This window comes from Zootoca vivipara, chromosome 3 (genome assembly GCF_965207765.1).
Source record: "Zootoca vivipara chromosome 3, rZooViv2.hap1.1, whole genome shotgun sequence".
NCBI lineage: Eukaryota > Metazoa > Chordata > Lepidosauria > Squamata > Lacertidae > Zootoca > Zootoca vivipara.
The window spans coordinates 88,385,871-88,401,404 of record NC_142586.1 but is presented as its reverse complement, the minus strand read 5'-3'; the positions used below and the strand labels follow the sequence as shown (position 1 = coordinate 88,401,404).

The window sequence follows — 15,534 nt, the reverse complement described above, 5'->3', positions numbered from 1 at the left end:
CCCGGAGGGGGGGAGGAAAGAAGCGCACGGCGGCAACAGCAACGTGCCCCGCTGCACATGCACCGACCCTCCTCCTCCTCTCCGCATCCATGCCCAGCCCTCCCGCCACCGCGTCGGAGCGAGCAGCGTCCCCCGTGCTGGGGGCGGCGTGGGGGAACGGACGAGCGGACACGCCGCCTGGGGATTGGCGGAAGCTCCGTCCGCCCCGGCTTCCCATTGGCCAGAGCGCGGGCCCCACGAGCCGAACACGCTCCCAGCGGCGTGGCAACCTCGGCTCTCGCGCTAATCCCCGGGCAGGGGAGGGCGGTGGTTACGGCAGAACCAATAGGCGCGCGAGGGGCGGAGCCTGGCCGCGGGGGTCTCCAGCCGACGGGGCGGTGCAGGAAGGGGGGGGGGAAGGGAAACGCGAGTTGGTAAACAAGCTCGCGCACCTCGTGGTGCCGCGGGGCGGAGGCGAACGGAGTCGCCAAGCGGGCACGACGCTGCTGGTGCTGGTGCTGCAAAGCTCTCCTGCCCGGGGAGGTAAGCGAGCGAGGGGTACGGCGGGGAGCGGCCCCCTTGCATTTTGTACGGCGGGTGGGGTGGGAAGCGCGCTTGCGCCAGCGGGGAAAGGTGGGAGCCCAGCTTTTCCTCAGCGCGACGCCCGTCCCTATGCACGAGGCCCAGAAAGGGGCGCGGGTGGGTGGGGAAGAAGCCGTTTCCAGTAGACGACCTCTTCCTCTAAGCGCACACCCCTTCCACCCAAGGTAGGGCCGGATCCCGGCGGGGAGACTTTTAAGTGGCGCCGGGCCAGATGCGCTCTGTTAACGGTAGGGAGGGTTTCGGCTCCCCTTTGCAGCCCTCTCAAGTGCTTGCGGGTGGTGGGCGAAGCGAGCGGGACGACCCCGGGGTTGCACGTCGGTGCCGACTGCAGCGGGGGACGGGCTGCCGCTAACGGAGAGTGGAAGGGCCGCACCTCGCGCCGGACACGGTCTTTGCAGGGCCGGAGCTCGAAACAGGAGGCGTGGCGCTCTTTCCTGCTTTGCTCGTCCGTGGGGCGGCAGCAGCTGCTGCTGCAACCCCCATCCCTATACCTTGTATTTGTTAATGTCCATCGTCCCAATCTGCAGCCCCCTCCCCTCCCCAAATCTCCCCAGGCCTGCTATATTCGTTTCTCTTTAGTGGACGGCGTTTTTCTTTGTAAAAATATGTAGCGTATTTCAAAGTGTCTGGTTGTCAGATGGAAGGGCTCTGTCTGAAACCATTTTACGCCTGCCAAGGAAATGCTTAGAAAGCGTCGATAGAAACAAAGAAGGTAAAACCACTAGATCCGAAGGATTCAAGCTGTGCAGGCCAGTAAGTAGGGGCGGGGAGAGAGGAGGAAATTCTCTTTCGAAGTCCCCTTCCAGAAAGCTATTAGTTTGGTTTTCAGAAGCCACATGCTATGTGGCAGGCGATCCTGAATGCAAAAAGTAGCTAAATCCCGCCCCCCCATAAACATATGGAACCATTTTTCCTTGCTAGGTTAGGTTTCTTAATTTTTTATGCATTGCTTTCCACCAAAACGGCCACAAAGTGATTTGCAACTAAAGTAAAAATGCTATAGTAAACTCACATAAACATTACTGTAAATAAATTCAATCATACAATATATTATAGTACAATATAGTAATAATGATAATATCAAATGTTCCGATGATGTCCAAATGACCTTGAAAACAAAAATGTGTTTGTCAAAGGCCTTCTTAAACAGTGGGCCTTCTTGAACAGAGGCTACTTCCATAATCAGGGGCTACGGTACTTCAGAGAAGGCCCATTTTCTTGTCACCCTGTGAAGGTGGCATGTAGAGAAGAGCTTCAGATAATAGCCTCTCGGTCCTGGCAAGTTCATATGGGGAAAGGCAGTCTTTTAGATATAGCAGTCCTGAATTGTATAAGGCTTTAAAGGTCAAAACCAGCAATTGGTCCCAGAAACAAATTGGCAAGCCAACGCAGTTGGGTCAGAACCAGTGTTACATGTTTCCACCTTAATGTTTTGGTTAGTTATTTACCTCTGCTAAGTAGTCCTGCACTAGCTGTAGCTTCTGACCTGTCTTCAAAGGCAGTCCCACATACAGTGCATTGTAGTAGTCTAACCAGGAGGTAATCAGAGCGTAGACAACTGAACCCAGGTTATCCCTGTCCAGGTAGGGTTGCAACTGTGCTATTGGTCAAAGTTGCTAGAAGGCATTCTGTGCCACTGAACCCACTTGTGCCTCCACTGATGGTGTTCCATACAGAAATACCCCCAAGCTGCACACCTGCTTCTGTGCTTCTTCAAGGGGAGTGTGACCACATTCATCCAGAACAGGGTGCATTCCACTAGTGCCATCCTTTCTCACTTCTAGCCTCTTCCATTCCCCTAACTTCCCACACTTTTATTTGGATTGTTCCCCCACCCCCATTACTTGAGTGTTACAGATTTGAATTTGCCAGCTGTCTCTGTGCAATATGTCCATCTTGAGCCTAAATATAATATGCACTAAGGCAATCCTCTTTCCAGTCAGCCTGATTAACCTTGCCTTGCTCCTGAGGTGAGCCAGCTCTGTACCATTGACCCAGAGCTGCTTGTATGACTTGGTGGCACAAGCCTAAATACTCTGCATTGCAAAAAGCCTTGGATAGAAAAACGAAAGGTTTCTTTTGGTGTATTGAATAAATGTATATTAGAGTATATTTAATAATTCCCCATTGCATTGAGAAGAAGTGAAGAAAAGCACAATTTACCTGCTGTGTATTAGCGGCAATGCGATGGTGACTGAACATTTTAAGTGAGTGATGTCAGTGTTTGTTTAACGCACCTGCTGTGTAGGTTGTGGCTCTTGCCGGTTGCCTGATGTACACAGTGTGTCTGCTTGTATTCCAGACCTGATGAATTGGTGTTCCTTCCAGTGATTAGGGTAAATGCGAACATCTAAAGGGCTGTGATTCATATTTTTCTATATTTGCTGTGGATATACCGGTAGCTCTCTTGTAGATGCTCTCTTGATCCGCTTAATACTTGGTATTCCCCTTCTTGCAAATCCTGTATTCTGTCACTTGAGCAAGTGAAAGGGAAAAAGGAGGGGACTTATTTTGTCTGAGAGCTTAGGAAGAGTCCTGCTGGATCAGGCCAATGGCACGGCACGTCTAGTCTAGCCATCCTGTTTTCACATTGCCTGGCCAGATGCCCATGGAAAGCTTGCAAGCAGAATATAGTTTATTAGCCAGAGGAATTGAAAACTTCCCATAACTGCATGTGCACAGACCTTGGCTCTACTATGACCAGCCTTGCAGATAAGTGTGCAGAAATGACTACTGCACAAACACCTTACTACCTGTCCCAGATGTGTTTGTGGCATAAATGGACTGCATAGAGGGAAAAGATCCTGACAAAGAAAAACCCTGCCTGTCTGATGATCACCTGGAGTCAAGGGATCACAGCAATCGCTAGGTACTTCAAAGACTTTGGTCACAGACCTACACTTGCCTCTGGGAGAATTTAGTTGGCTGGCTGAGTATTTTTATTGACTTGGTAGCCTTAGTTGTAACTTGCCCTATAAAGACATGTTTATAAACAATAAAATGAAAAAAGTAACAACTCTTAAACCCATTCTTCCAGTACAAAAGCAACAGCAATAAAGATAGCATTATCCTATATAGTTACTTTACGCAACAAACAATTGAACAGTAGATGCTTGTGTGCAAAGTTGTAGAACTCTGCTTAGCATCACCTTTGTGGAAAGTTGTTTGTTCTCTTAGTTTTTGTTCTAGAGGGAAACCAGATGCTGCTTATTCGTCTTGCAGACTGACAACAGTTGAACTTTTAAAGTCTTAAGAATTCAGCCTTTCTACTTCATTGATAGGGACGCGGGTGGTGCTGTGGGTTAAACCACAGAGCCTAGGGCTTGCTGATCAGCAGGTTGGCGGTTCGAATCCCTGCGATGGGGTTTGCTCCCGTTGCTTGGTCCATGCTCCTGCCCACCTAGCAGTTCAAAAGCATGTCAAAGTGCAAGTCGTTAAATAGGTACTGCTCTGGTGGGAAGGTAAACGGTGTTTCCGTGTGCTGCTCTGGTTTGCCAGAAGCGGCTTAGTCATGCTGGCCACATGACCTGGAAGCTGTACGCTGGCTCCCTCGGCTAGTAAAGTGAGATGAGTGCCGCAGCCCCACAGTCGTCCACGACTGGACCTAACGGTCAGGGGTCCCTTTACCTTTACCTTACTTCATTGATGTTACTACGTTAGATACGCATTCACCAGCCATGGGCAGCCAAAGGGGTCTCTCTGTGTCAGAGAGTTGTGGGGCCTTGGACCCCAGGCTTGAATGTGCCCCTCTGAACACTCCAGTGTTAGAAACTCAGATATACAAGCTAAACCAGGGCTACAGTCGCCACAATGGAATGCCTACTTGCCATTTTGGGGCCAGACGGCTCGAAAGTCATATTTTTGAATACAAGTTTTTGGTTCCTGAAATTTGTTTTCATTGTGCAGATAAAATATAGCAGGTAGAATTCCATAGGATGTGTTGCTAGTGTGTGAAAGCAGTCCAGATCCAATGAGCCTAACTTCCAGATGGTGAAGACATCAGGTGCCATTCTCGTGCTTGGACTTCTTCACTTGGTCGCACGTGGCTGATAGCCAGGTGCAAAATGTGCCTGGCGAAATTTGGAATGCTGGAAGCAGCTCTGTCTGGCTCTCAGGACTTTGATCTGCCCACTGCTCTGGACATGCCCCCCTCCCCTAGGTCAACGCCCTCACTGACCCTACTTTGCACCCTCCATGAGTCTTGTTTGCCTGGCTGCCATCACTTGCTTGAATGGAGGATTAAAAAAGAGTGTGTGAGAATATAGAAAGTAGCTGACTACAGAGGTTGAACTTCCATTTCATTACTCCATTCCACATTTGCCTGCGGCCCTGCCCATCACTGACATGTGGCCCCTGGAAAGTTGCTCAGAAGAGGACTGTGGCCCTTGGGTTGAAAAGGATTCCCCACACCTGCAGTTTGTGGCCTCGTTGATGTGGTTGAAAGGAAAGCAGAGCAATATGTTTGGCACCAGCTTGGCTGCAGCGAGTTCCTGGAAGGACTCCACTCTGGATTCTGTTGGGTTTACTGCTTAGACTTTTCTTCTTCTGAAGATATCCCACAAGGATCAGAGTTTTTCTTCTCCTGGATGGGCTACCTTCCCAGGTTGACGAGCCCGCCTGCCCCTCATTTCAACGCCAGGTGCTGGAGACAGAAAAGGGAAGGTGAGTTCCCTTGGTGAGTTTTATCAGAGAGAGACGGCAAATGTCAGGAAGGCAAAGACTGTTTCTTTCAGAGGGAGGAAATGATAATGTAGAAGACTGTGGTTTCATGTCTTCGATCTAAGAGACTTCAGGGTTGCTCACGTTTCTTTACAAGGATCCCTTTAATCACTGCTGATAGTGCGACTCTTACTGCAGGCCAAATCTGCATAAATAACATGCATATCTTTCTATGACTTGACCAGGGTTGAAAGCCGTGACCCTTGTGACTTTGAAAACTGAGATAAAATACGTTCGTAATCATTTATCTTGCACTGTTTGCGTGTATGAGCCAAAAATGATGACCTTGGGAAGCCACAACAACCAACAGTGTTGCTTCTTTATCTTATTTGAATTCAGTGATGAAATGCAGGAGATGGGGAGAGCAGTCAAGGGTTCCCATACAACCGTGTTAGCTGTTCCATTTTATTCCCAACTTACTATTATTTGACACATTGGAGATGTGTATCGTGCCTGTATATATAAAAGCAGACGCCAGATGCTTTTCTTTTCCATGTGCTGTCACAGGCAACTGCTTAATTTGCAATATTTAAAAGACTAAGAATAGACCTTGAATCTTTACAGCAAGAAGAATTCTTTTTGGCCCTCTCCTCCCCAAAATAGGCAACTTAAAGGCAGGTGGTTCTGGGATATTATTTCACACCATGCCTGACAGATTGAAGAGCTTGGAGGTTTCTACTATTTTAGCCCTTGTTGTTAAGGATTGTGGAGAATGAAGATAGGAAATATGGAGCTGTGCTTTAACCCCCCCTTCCTTGTCCCTCCCCAAGTTTCCAGACTAGTAAGCGTCTTCCTATAAAATATGCTTATGCTTTCTATTTACTAGAAAATCACTAGGAGTTACAGCATGAATCTAATGTAGAAGTGCACTCGGGTGTTACTTTTGTATTGCTTATTAGCCATCTTTAATATAGCATTTGTGTTGCTGTTAAATTCCTTCCAGTCATTTCTCAGCTTTATTTGCACATCTCTGAAGTTGCCTGGCCTCTTTGTGCCCATGTTACTAGTTGCAAACAGGTAACAACCCAGTATGTTCTAATGTTACTGAAAGGAGCTTTTAAAAATAGGTCAGGCCTTCCTTGGTCTCCTTATTGGTCTTAAAATTGTCTGGAACTCCAGAGTGCATGTATTTCTTTTGGGACTTTGTGTAGGTAATATTTCCTGTGCTGGCACAGGTCTTCCTGTCTGCAGTTCTGGTTTGGCAAGAGTGGGAACTTGCCTAGGTGATGGGGCAAATAGAGTCAGCTGCCCTCATATAATTGTTTCAGGATGCTGAAGGAGATATTCCTATACAGTGGTACTTCTGGTTATGAACTCTTCTGCTTACGAATGCTTCAGGTTACAAGCTCCGCTAACCCAGAAATAGCTGCTCCTGGCTGTGAACTTTGCCTCAGGATGCGAACGGAAATCGTGTGCCTCTGGCGTGCATGCAGCAGGAGGCCCCATTAGCGAAAGTGCGCCTCAGGATAAGAACAGTTTCAGCTTAAGAACGGACCTCTGGAACGGATTAAGTTCGTAACCAGAGGTACCACTGTACAAGGCAGTAGAAGGTAACTCTCTACCCAACCTCGTTGGAGTGCAAACTAATTTCCATTCAAGTCCACATAGACATCCCTGCCTCTGATCTTTGCTGCTCCAGCTCTCCCATTTTCCCACTGTCATATAAGAGCTCCTGCTTCCTTAAATTCTTTATTTTATTGCTTGCTGCCCCGTAAACTTGGAACTCTTGCCAGAATATTTGCATTATGCCATCTCTCCCTTTAAAAAACATATTTTCTGTGAAGCCTTTGGCAGGAGACTGTTAGTCTCCTAGTTTCTGTACCTCACTATAACACATGCAACTGAAACAACCACTTCCCAATTTACCCTGCTTCCCACTTCATCTATCTTCCCTCTGTTGAATTTGTTGGAGGAACTGAACATGGAGGAAGTGGTTAATTTCCTTAATGAGCACAATTTACTCCATGTTCTGAGATAAGCCAACAGGTGCAAGGTCAGGCAAGCCAGTTGCTATGGCAACAGCCCAGTGCTGTCTGTATAAGAGATTAAGGCATGTCAGTGATTAAGGCTCTTTTGGTTCAGGGTTTTTGTGTAGTGTGTCAGGGTCAGTCTTCAGAAGTGAGTTGTTGTTGTTGTTGTTTAGTCGTTTAGTCGTGTCCGACTCTTCGTGACCCCATGGACCATAGCACGCCAGGCACTCCTGTCTTGCACTGCCTCCCGCAGTTTGGTCAAACTCATGTCCGTAGCTTTGAGAACACTGTCCAACCATCTCATCCTCTGTCGTCCCCTTCTCCTTGTGCCCTCAATCTTTCCTTCTTTATGGTCCAGCTCTCACTTCCATACATCACTACTGGGAAAACCATAGCTTTAACTATACGGACCTTTGTAGGCAAGGTGATGTCTCTGCTTTTTAAGATGCTGTCTAGGTTTGTCATTGCTTTTCTCCCAAAAAGCAGGCGTCTTTTAATTTCGTGACTGCTGTCACCATCTGCAGTGATCAACGAGCCCAAGAAAGTAAAATCTCTCACTAAAGAGAAAGTAAAATCTCTCACTCAGAAGTGAGTTGGCGCCTGTGTTATGTACTGTACTGAATTGCTGGAGCAACAGAGATACTTTGTACTTGTATATACCTGTATCTGTATCTCTGTCTGAAAAAGCCTACAAGCTGTATGTCCACATCGATGTCCACAGCTGTATTACTGAACCCTAATCTTCTGCAGCAGTAAACTATTTTGGAAAGCAGGTGACTATTGAGAGGTTGAGATCCATGCATTGTGTGGACTGGAAAGAGCAAGACCTCTTAGAAGCCAAACTGTGCGCGTGTTGTAAAGGTCGCTGAATATTTTGAGAGTGAACTAGTAACTGTAGGATCGGGGCTTCATTATGTAAAAGGTGTTTTGCCCCATATATAAGAAAGTGAGCTATATGGTTCAATACTGTGGCTTTTTGTAATAAAACACTGCATTTTCATAACTTGTCTTCCCATAACCCGTGCCTAGTTGGATAACGACCATTGAGGGAATACACCGGGATAAAATCTAGTTGGTGCTTTTGTGCTCATGGAAGCAGGTGCCTTCACTAATGAAGAGTGGGGGAGGTGATTCATCCCCCCCCCAAACTTCCTTCTCCTCTCAGTATCCCTAAAACCAGTTCCAGAGAATTGGTTTCAGAACAGGGTGGAAGCTGGGATGCAGAGGCTGCCATGCTAAAGAGGCAAGAGCACCAGTTGAATTTCACAGTCTGCTGTTAAGGTGACTAATCTTTTCCTGGATACCTAATTTGCATGTGTGGAGTTAGTGTGCAGTGTGCTATGTACTTACAATATTCAGCATAGTTTGCATCTCTTATTGCAAAAAACAAAAAAAAGTATGTTCTGGCTGTCTCCGCAGGTGAACAGTGTGTCCACTTTAAATTGTTCTTATATGGTGAGTTGTCAGTTGGAAACGAACTGCCAGTAGGCAAAGTCCGCACTGATTGTGCTAGTGTGTTTGTTTATGCAGAAATTTATATCTAGTTCTCCTTCTCCGAAGGAGATGCTCAAAAGAGGCCAGCAAACTATAAAAGCAGATCACAAAAAATACAATTGGATAATATCCTATCCCCAAGATAGCTAGATAAAATACCGTGAGTCAGATGTAAAAGGAGCACTACAGAAGGGATCCAGGGATAGCAACTGAGAAAATTAAATAGCAACAGAATCAAAGGCTTGTTTAAAAAGAGTTGTTTTCAGGGCTGGCAGAACTTGGGGAAAGAGGAGGAGGATTTAATGTTGATAGTCTACATTTGGATGTCTGCTAATGTTAATTGGTGAGTCAGTTTTCAAGCACTTTCAAGCACAGTTTGCTTGAATTATTATCACTTGCCATTATTGTTGACAAGTAAATGTTGAATTTCACTAAATTTTAGACATCCACAGTGATGTATTTGTGGCTGCTGTTGTGAAATGAACTGATTATCTAACATGGGGCCAATTTGTGTGAAAGCACCCTTGACTCTCCTGCCTGTGACAGAAAAAAATATTGCATGTTGAGAATTCTCTGTATTAGGCCCTCTGCACATAATTGAGCTTTGTTTGCTACTGATGGGGAAGCTAAATCTTTGATAGAAAGTAATGCAGCAATTGGCAGACTTGTGACAGTTTGTATAGAGTGGTCTTGTCCTATTAAGCAACTGATGTTATGAGAGGGATCTTTTGTTCTTTATAGCTTTTGTAGAAACAAATTGCTTTAACTAAGTTGAAATCCTCTGGGAGGGAAAAAAAGGGTTCCTACTTTTTAAAGGGAAACCTTGGGACTTAACAAACTATGTGTTATGAGAAATAGGTTTCTAACAGTGCACTGTCAATTTTGAGGCACAAGTTGAAGTTGGGTTTTCCTAGCTTCACTGTACAGAACGTAAAATGGTAAAATCCAAATGTTCACCTCACTTTTTGAACAATGTGAGCAATGGAAAAGTCCTGGGGTTGGAGCTGGGATAGGGTCCCTGTTGCCTCCCATATGTTGTTGCACTGCAACTCCTATCAACCCCGGGCACCATGACCAAGGATGATGGGAGTTGTAGTCCAGCTATATATTGAGGGCCACAGGAACCTCCTCTCTGTTTTAGAAAGAATGAGAGGCAGTGCTGTAAAGGTGAGAGGCGTCATGGACCCAGGAGTCCAGCAGGAGGACCAAGTGGCTTCTTTGTGACAGAGGAGGTGCTTCTGCACTACCACTACTACTGTGATAGCTAGAGAACCATGTTGCATCTGCTGGCTCAGTAGGAATCAGGTGACACATGGAGCCAATAGGGCTCTACCGAGTGCAATAAATCAGCTGACTGGAGTGTGACTCCTCAATTTGGTTTAGGGATTGCACGAACATGCAGGCTCTCGGAGAAGAACTTGTAGCCCTCTTTACTGCACCTCCTGGTCCATTTCACTGCTGTTTGGCTTAGTGATTCATCAGAACCGGGACTCATGCTTAAGTGTTCTCCTTTCCAGGCATGAGCTGAGAACAAACCCCATGTCTCACTGTCTTGTGCGGACCACGCCTCTAACAAACTCATTGCTCAGGCACAGATTGAGTTCTTATTGCCCATTCCCACTTCTGAACCCATACTTGGGGTCCCCCCCCCAAAATTGATTCATACTAGTTTCTTTCTTTGGTCTGTTTCTGCTGCTGAAGTCAAGGCACTGATGCCAATATTTCCATCAGAGTAAGTAAGCTGTAATTGGCTTGTGGACATTATCCTAGCAGGAGCATGCCGGCTACTTGTTTGGAGCGGGTGGCCGGCGATGAGTAGGCTGCAGTTTTGTAATACTGAGCCTAATTGGGTGTAAGTGAATTATTTCTAGATCCATGACCAGCATAAAGGAGCCTGCGTTAATTCCAGGCATGCAGCTGATGGCTACAATTTTGCACATCCCTAGAAAATGTCTGACCTGACCTAATCATGATGATGTAAATAGAGTTGCCGGTCCAGAACATTCATACTTACTCTACTGATGTGTCTCTGCCTAAAATAAAGCAGTTGGCGTGCTTTCTCCTGGGTTGGATTTTTACCCCAATCTTTCTGTTGCCTCAGGCCTTTTAAGGAGAAAACTGTCCTTAACTGGCTATGACTTGTTGGCAGTGGGCTTCGGTCTTTCAGCAACTTTGGGAAATAACTATGTGCTCTAGTTGAGTACCTGGAACGAACTAAGTTCATAACCAGAGGTACCACTGTACCCAGTTACAGACAACTTTATTTTTGTTGGTGGTTTTAGAAAAACGACCGTAAGGTAAAGGGACCCCTGACTATTAGGTCCAATCGTGACCGACTCTGGGGTTGCGTGCTCATCTCGCATTATTGGCCGAGGGAGCCGGCGTACAGCTTCCAGGTCATGTGGCCAGCATGACAAAGCCGCTTCTGGCAAACCAGAGCAGCACATGGAAACGCCGTTTACCTTCCCGCTGTAGCGGTTCCTATTTATCTACTTGCATTTTGACGTGCTTTCGAACTGCTAGGTTGGCAGGAGCTGGGACCAAGCAACGGGAGCTCACCCCATCACAGGGATTCGAACCGCCGACCTTCTGATCAGCAAGCCCTAGGCTCAGTGGTTTAACCACAGCGCCACCTGGGTCCCTACCAGTGGGCTTCGGTCTTTCAGCAACTTTGGGAAATAACTATGTGCTCTAGTTGAGTACCTGGAACGAACTAAGTTCATAACCAGAGGTACCACTGTACCCAGTTACAGACAACTTTATTTTTGTTGGTGGTTTTAGAAAAACGACCGTAACCCACCCTATTTTATAATATTTGTAACCAACCCCATCTTGACAGCTTGGCAATTGAACCCAGCCATAAACCCCATTGCAACAGCCACCACACAGCTGTATTCCAGAATATCTAGAGAGCCACCACAGGTTAGCCCCCAATTGCTGTCCTTGAGCTCATGGGTGGGCTCTTGATCCAGGAGAGCCAACTGTCACCAGAAGTATAGGGGGAGGGAATTTTTGTCAAATGAAAGGATCTGATTTTGCTATGCACAGGTCTTTGGTCTGTGATCAGAGTTTGAGGATTGAGGGAAGCCTTTGCTTAACCTGGGCTCTTCTCTGCTTCAGAATCTCATTTTTATGTTTGATTTGTTCCAAGTGCTCCAAACATTGATGCAAATGAAATAGGGAAAGGGCAAAGTGATTGTGTAACCCAGCCTACGGTAGGGCGCTTTCTGCTCTTTTAATGATGATGTACCTACTCTTCTGGAAGGAAGAAAATCCTCCAACATGTCCTTGTTTTTCAACATAGTAAATCTCCATAGAATACTTCATGCACAATAGTTGCTGGGAATCAAAGTCTTTTCTGCTGTATTTCTTGATAAGAGTCCACAAGAGTTCAGTAGACTTTGAAATCCAAGGCACAGCAAGGAGAATAGTCTGCTGTCCTTTTATTTGATTTTTTTCTTTCTTTTTAAAAAGATATGCCTTGTGCAGTAATTGGTACAGATCCAGGATCTATTATCCTGTGCAATCTGCATTCATTCACGCTGAGATAGGGGGAAGCATTTTCAGCATTGCTGAAAATGATGTGAAACGATAAATAGCCCAGATATGTTGGGGGGGGGGGAAGGCAGAGGAGAAAGGGCAGTCTGTGCACTTGGAAAACAAAACCTGCTGTTGATCTCAAATGGGTAGGAGGAGGTTAGAATCTTCCTGATGATAATATAAACAGGGCCAGTTTGTCAGCAGCGCTCTGTTGATAATGAACCGATTGTTTCCTGTCCACATAGAGATGGGTTTGTCAAAACCACTCTGAGGGTCAAAGATCTGCTGGAAGAAGCTGAGTCACTCTGTTTTTCTCTTTAGGGTTGATGGTTTGCTTAGGGAGCTGCACGTCTGCTGTGCAGTGCCTCTGTAGCCTTAGCCCTGTTGCAAGCCAAGGGTGTCTAAGGGATTGTGCTGGTTCATAATAACCACGTGCTATTGGCTGCTATGGTGCTCAGTCTGTTGCATATGTGATGTCCTGAGAAGCTTTGCTTGCATTTAAAGTCAGGGTTCAGCCCATTATTTCTAGATCCCTGCATGTATGTGTCTATCTTAACTATCTATCTATCATCTATCTATAATCAATCATATGCTAATGGTGAGCTCATTCTCTGAAAGTGAAATCCTTACGTAGCCAAAACGGCACTGTCCATACAAAAGAGGGAGAAACTGGCATAGAACCATAGAATTGTAAAGTCAGAAGGGACCTTGCGGATCATCTAGTTCCACTGCCTGCAATGCAGGAATATGCAGCTGCCCCATACAGAGATCAAACCTGCAACCTTGGTATTATCAGCACCATGCTCTAACCAACTGAGCTATCCATGGTGGGGGAAATTCAAGGTTTGCAGAAGGACAAAAACATTTTTGGATAAACAACCCCAAGAGTGGGGATCCCCAAACAGCTCCCTGAGCATCTGCTGTGGTCACAGGATGCTGTTTGAGATGGGCAAAACAGAAAACCGGGGGTTGGAAAAAGAAATAGGCTACTCTTGAAGAGAACCCTGGAACAGGAGCACTCTACACTACAGCATTTTGTTGTGAGTCCCAAGGCTGGGTGGATATTTGAACCTGGATTTTCCCAGTCATTCATTCGTTCATTTTATTTGTATTCCGCTTTTCCACACAAAAAAACCCTGCTCAAAGCGGCTTACAACAAAGAAACAGGGATGCGTTTCAAACACAACAAAATCAATTTCATAATAGCATAGCAAAACAATATATAATAACATACCAAAATAACACATCCCACAACAGCATGTTGGTACAGTATGAGAAACTTAATCCCAAGGTTCTGTGTTCGAACCGCACGTTGGGCAAAAGATTCCTGCATTGACATTTAACTTGTCAAGGTAACAGAATTGGGCCTCTCTGTGAACGTAAGATAGAGCCCTGTTTCTATGACATTTTCATTCCAAGGAAGCATGTGGAATTCTGCCAGCCCTGAGCTTGGTCCAGTTATTTATCTGCTTCACATTTAAAACTAACAAAAGGGAACTGGCCCTATTTCCTCATCGATATATTTAGCTGGTGGAGAGCTGAGTACATGTTGAGCAATAAAAGTTTGCTACTTGTTTCCTTTGCAGCTTGTCCGTTAACTTTATTTTGGAAAACGGGTTGTTCTAAAAGATCTATTCTTTCAGTGTGACTGTTTTCTTCTTCTGTTGTTTCAATGCCTTGCTTGTTTTCCTCCTGATTTTGTTATGCTCAGTGGAGTGTTGCTGGCAGTGTATGCCAGTGAGGCTCCTTATACAGAGTCAGATCACTGGCCCATCTGTGGGCTGCTCTGACTTAAAGTGGCTCTCTCTAGCCTTGTGAGTGTCTTAGTGGTTGGACTGGAGAGACTGGTTCAAATCTCTGCTCAGCTATAGGAGGTCACTGGGTTTTGGGTAACCTTGAGCCTGTCACTGTCTCTCAGCCAAACCAACCTCACAGGGTTGTTGTGGGGAGTGAAATGGGGAAAGGGAACTGTGCAAGCTGCTTTGAGTTCCTTTGAGGAAAGGCAATGTAATGAATAAAATCAGTAAAAGGCCTTTCCTAGTCCTTCTACTGAAGAGCAAAACAGAGAAATACTCTCTGGACCCCTAGCACTCGGAAACAAATGAAAGGGCAGGGTAATAATGGTAAATTTTTACTAACACACACACATACTGTATATAAAATGTGTTAATGAATTAGAGCAATATCAATGGAGTAATTAAAACACCCACATGTTGAGTGCTATTTGATCCATTTTAATGCAGTCACTGAATGTTAATAAATGCCACAAAAGAAGACTTATTAAGCAAGAGGTACATGGATGCTTTAGCTGAGATTCCTGCCTAGCAGAGGGTTGGACTAGATGACCCTCAGTATCCCTTCCCCGCTCTACTGTTCTATAATTCTATGATAATGATTGCTTGTGGGAAGGGCCAAAGAGCTATGCAGGGTGCATAGAAATCTGGGGGCATATTCTCTGGCTTGAGAAAGAGAGAGAGCCCCAGGTGCGCATCTTAAGGATAGCTGGACCCAAGTCAAATGCAAAACCTAAATCGAAGCAAATAATTTCCCCTTAACTCCTCTTTGCTCTGTTGCAGACAGAGCCTTCTTTGTATTCAAAGTTCCCCGATGAAAGGCCAATTGTGGCACTAGTTGTGTTAGGTTCTGTTTATTTACTAAGGTATTCTTCTTTACACTGCTGTGCTTTTAATTTTTGCATAAGGGCTACATTTTTTTTTAAAAAAAACCCAAAGAGCTGAGATTCTTCAGGATCCTGAATTCTCTTCCCAAGACCTACTTTCTTTGCCAGTGAGTTGTTTGCCCAGAATACGCAAAGCCCCTGAACATGACAAAATCGTGCAACCATGGAACAATAATTTCAGGTGAAAGAAGCAGGACTTGGGAGTAAATGCTTGCTTAAAAAGAAGAGTTTATGCTCCTTTTGCTGAATTTGTTTGTCAGGGTGTTCCTGGAACAGGTCCCCCCCCTTACTTCTTAAGGTGCTTATTTCCATTGCAGAGAAGGAAGCAACTCTATGGTGTTTCCTTTCTAGGAAGCAACTCTATGGTGGCTGTTTCCTGTATATGACAGTGGCTGCTTGCAAGGAATCATGGGAAGGATTTGAAAACACAGTAAATAACTGTATTTGCTTGATGCCCATTTCGGTGCGAGCTGTACTTCATAAACAGTAAAAAGGAGAAGAAACGAGGGGCAGCGGCTGGGAGAATAAGGGCATTTGGGTTATCGCAAG

The 15,534-nt window shown here is 45.6% G+C and overlaps 1 protein-coding gene across 3 annotated transcripts in view; it reads left to right on the top strand.

Annotated features, from left to right (window-relative positions):
- Positions 1–444: 444 nt before the first annotated feature.
- Positions 445–15,534, top strand: part of COQ8A (coenzyme Q8A) — a 57,517-nt gene continuing 42,427 nt past the window's right edge. The window contains exon 1 of one of the 3 annotated variants that reach the window (XM_035111470.3): positions 445–522. The gene's annotated coding sequence lies outside the window, so the exon portion shown is untranslated. Of the gene's footprint in view, positions 747–4,488; positions 5,245–15,534 lie in introns of those variants that run through there. The other 2 variants (XM_088666628.1, XM_035111471.3) reach the window with 2 other exon arrangements.